Genomic DNA, 4,514 nt, shown 5'->3' on the forward strand with positions numbered 1-4,514 from the left:
ATTCTCTTGGTAAATACTCTGGAGACTGTGGCTAACCCAAAGGGTGAGACCTAGAACTAAAAATGCTGTTGGAGAATAGCCAAACCTTAGATAACACTGATGGACAGTGGTATAGGCACATGTAGGTAAGCATCCTATATATCCAGGGAAACCATATAATCCCCTGGCTCCATGCCAAACATAAGGAACGTAACAATTCCAAGTGCAACCGAAGTTCCAAATGTATTTGTTCAGCATTTTAAGATTGAGCATGGGCCGAAATGACCCATTTGGCTTCCAAACTAAAACCAGGTTGGAGTAAAACCTTATCCTAGTTTGCAGGAGGAACTGGAATGACTATTTCTGACTGAAGCAATTTCTGAACTGCTTCTTGCAAAGCCTTGGCCTTCGTCTCTTCCCGAGATGGCTGTCTTGAAGGCGAAAACATAACCTAGAGATACTGTGCCAGATCTGTGCGACCTGAAGTAGTCGCCCCCCCAGCCTGGGATCCCCCAGGCGGAGGCCCGCACAATCAGACTGATGGTTTATTTTTCTATAGCACCTGGTATTCCCAGATGGTCTCCCATCCGAGTACTAACCAGGCCCAACACTGCTTATCTTCCCAAATCAGATGAGATTGGGCCTATCCAGTGTGGTGTAGCTGTAGATCCCAATCCAGACTTCTGGTAACCCAATGCTTTCCTAGTCTTCCCATACTTGTTGTATTGGCTTTTTTTCTTTCGCTCATCCCAGAGACAAAAAAAGGGCCGAAATGCGAAACTTTAGGTTTGAAACTGTATGTGGAAGGAACTTGACCTTCTTGGAGTCTGCTTCTGACTCCAGAATATATGTCAATTCTTTACCAAAAAGAATATTTCAAGAAAAGGATAACGATTCCAAAATCTTAAGTTCTGAATCAGCTTCCACGTACCCAGCTAAACTGCTCTGCGAGCAGGTATAGTTGGGGCTGATGCCCTAGAGGAAATAATGCCCATATCCAATGCTGCTTTTCCAGGAACATTGCAGTCTGCTTTTATATGAGCTATATGAGATTTTTGCTCTATTGAAAAAATCTCCTTTCAATGCATCAGCCCAGCAACCACTGCCTTTGCCATTCAAGCCGAAGCCATGGCTTGGCCTTATGACTGCCCTAGATAGGGAAAAAAATAAGATTTTAAACCTACCGGTAAATCTTTTTCTCCTAGTCCGTAGAGGATGCTGGGGACTCCGTAAGGACCATGGGGTATAGATGTGCTCCGCAGGAGACATGGGCACCTAAAAGAACTTTCTAGTATGGTGTGCACTGGCTCCTCCCTCTATGCCCCTCCTCCAGAACTCAGTTAGAGAACTGTGCCCAGAGGAGATGGACAATACGAGGAAAGGATTTTGTTAATCTAAGGGCAAGATTCATACCAGCCCACACCAATCATACCATATAACCTGGAATACACATAACCAGTTAACAGTATGAACAAAACAACAGTATCGGTCCAAGACCGATTCTAACTGTAACATAACACTTATGTAAGCAATAACTATATACAAGTCTTGCAGATTTTCCGCACTGGGACGGGCACCCAGCATCCTCTACGGACTAGGAGAAAAAGATTTACTGGTAGGTTTAAAATCTTATTTTCTCTTACGTCCTAGAGGATGCTGGGGACTCCGTAAGGACCATGGGGTTTATACCAAAGCTCCCAATCGGGCGGGAGAGTGCGGATGACTCTGCAGCACCGACTGAGCAAACGCTAGGTCCTCATCAGCCAGGGTATCAAACTTGTAGAATTTAGCAAAAGTGTTTGACCCCGACCAAGTTGCTGCTCGGCAAAGCTGTAATGCCGAGACGCCCCGGGCAGCTGCCCAAGAAGAGCCCACCTTCCTAGTGGAATGGGCCTTTACTGAATGCGGTAACGGCAATCCAGCCGTAACATAAGCCTGCTGAATTGTGTTACAGATCCAGCGAGCAATAGTCTGCTTCGAAGCAGGTGCGCCAATCTTGTTGGCAGCATACAGGACAAACAATGCATCTGTTTTCTTAATTCTAGCCGTCCTGGCTACATACATTTTTAAGGCCCTGACTATATCCAGGGACATGGAATCCTCCAAGTCACTCGTAGCCACAGGCACCACTATAGGTTGGTTCATATGAAACGAAGACACCACCTTAGGTAAAAATTGAGGACGAGTCCTCAATTCGGCTCTATCCACATGAAAAATCAAGTAAGGGCTCTTGTAAGACAAGGCCGCCAATTCTGACACACGCCTCGCAGATGCCAAGGCTAACAACATGACCACATTCCAGGTGAGAAATTTCAACTACACCGTTTTAAGGGGTTCAAACCAGTGTGATTTAAGGAACTGCAACACCACGTTCAGGTCCCATGGTGCCACTGGGGGCACAAAAGGAGGCTGGATGTGCAGTACTCCTTTTACAAACGTCTGGACTTCTGGGAGAGAAGCCAATTCCTTCTGAAAGAATATTGACAAGGCCGAAATCTGTACTTTAACAGAGCCTAACTTTAGGCCCATATCCACTCCTGTCTGTAGGAAGTGGAGAAAACGACCCAGATGGAAATCTTCCGTAGGAGCATTCTTGGTTTCACACCAAGAGACATATTTCCGCCAGATACGGTGATAATGTTTTGCCGTCACCTCCTTCCTAGCCTTTATTAGAGTAGGTATGACCTCCTCCGGAATACCCTTCTCCGCTAGGATCCGGCGTTCAACCGCCATGCCGTCAAACGTAACCGCGGTAAGTCTTGGAACATGCAGGGCCCCTGCTGTAACAGGTCTTCCCTTAGAGGAAGAGGCCAGGGATCTTCCGTGAGCATCTCCTGAAGATCTGAGTACCAGGCCCTTCGAGGCCAGTCTGGAACAATGAGTATTGTCTGTACTCTTTTTCGTCTTATGATCCTCAACACTTTTGTGATGAGAGGAAGAGGAGGAAACACATAGACCGACTGGAACACCCATGGCGTTACTAGAGTGTCTACTGCTATTGCCTGAGGGTCCCGGGACCTGGCACAATACCTCCAAAGCTTCTTGTTGAGGCGTGACGCCATCATGTCTATTTGAGGAACTCCCCAGAGACCCGTTATCTCTGCAAAGATTTCTTGATGAAGTCCCCACTCTCCTGGATGGAGATCGTGTCTGCTGAGGAAGTCTTCTTCCCAGTTGTCCACTCCCGGAATGAAGACAGCTGACAGAGCGCTTACGTGATTTTCCGCCCAGCGAAGAATCCTGGTGGCTTCCGCCATCGCGACTCTGCTTCTTGTCCCGCCTTGGCGGTTCACATGAGCTACTGCTGTGACATTATCTGATTGAATCAGAACCGGTAGGTTGCGAAGAGGATTCGCCGCTTGTCGAAGGTAATTGTATATGGCCCTTAGCTCCAACACGTTGATGTGTAGACAGGACTCCTGGTCTGACCACAGTCCCTGAAAATTTCTTCCTTGGGTGACTGCTCCCCATCCTCGGAGGCTCGCGTCCGTGGTTACCAGGATCCATTCCTGAATGCCGAACCTGCGACCCTCTAGAAGGTGAGCACTCTGCAGCCACCATAGAAGAGACACCCTGGCCCTGGGGGACAGTGTTATTTTTTTATGTAATTGTAGATGGGACCCGGACCATTTGTCCAGAAGATCCCATTGAAACGTCCTTGCATGGAACCTGCCAAAGGGAATGGCCTCGTAAGTTGCCACCATTTTCCCCAGAACCCGAGTGCATTGATGAGCTGACACTCTTTTTGGCTTTAGTAGTTCTTGGATCATGTTCTGGAGGTCCTGGACTTTTTCCAACGGGAGGAAAACTTTCTTTTGTTTCGTGTCCAGTATCATGCCTAGGAACGCTAGTCGAGTTGTCGGAACCAACTGTGACTTTGGTAGATTGAGAATCCACCCATGTTGCTGAAGCACTCTCTGAGAGAGTGACACGTTCTCCAGTAATTGCTCTCTTGATCTCGCTTTTATCAGGAGATCGTCCAAGTATGGGATAATTGTGACTCCTTGCTTGCGCAGGATCACCATCATTTCCGCCATTAACTTGGTGAAAAACCTTGGGGCCGTGGACAGCCCAAACGGCAACGTCTGAAACTGATAATGACAATCCTGTACCGCGATTCTCAGGAACTCCTGATGAGAGGGATATATGGGGACATGAAGGTAAGCATCCTTTATGTCCAGTGACTTCATAAAATCCCCCCCTTCCAGGCAGGCTATCACCGCTCGGAGAGATTCCATCTTGAATTTGAATCTTTTCAGGTACAGGTTCAGGGACTTTAGGTTTAAAATGGGCCTGACCGAACCATCCGGCTTCGGAACCACAAATAGGGTTGAATAATACCCTTTTCCCTGTTGGCTCAGGGGAACCCTGATAATCACTCGCTGTTGACACAGCGTTTGAATTGCTGCTAGCACTACTTCCCGCTCTGGGGTAGAAGCTGGTAAGGCCGACTTGAAAAATCGGCAAGGAGGCACCTCTTCGAATTCCAGCTTGTAGCCCTGGGAGACTATTTCTATCACCCAAGGGTCCACGTC

At 47.7% G+C, this 4,514-nt stretch overlaps 1 pseudogene; it reads right to left on the reverse strand.

Annotated features, from left to right (window-relative positions):
• Nucleotides 1-529: 529 nt before the first annotated feature.
• Nucleotides 530-648, reverse strand: LOC134931500 (5S ribosomal RNA; annotated as a pseudogene).
• Between the last annotated feature and the right edge of the window lie 3,866 nt (nucleotides 649-4,514).

This window comes from Pseudophryne corroboree, chromosome 5, assembly GCF_028390025.1.
Source record: "Pseudophryne corroboree isolate aPseCor3 chromosome 5, aPseCor3.hap2, whole genome shotgun sequence".
In the NCBI taxonomy this organism is placed as follows: Eukaryota; Metazoa; Chordata; class Amphibia; order Anura; family Myobatrachidae; genus Pseudophryne; species Pseudophryne corroboree.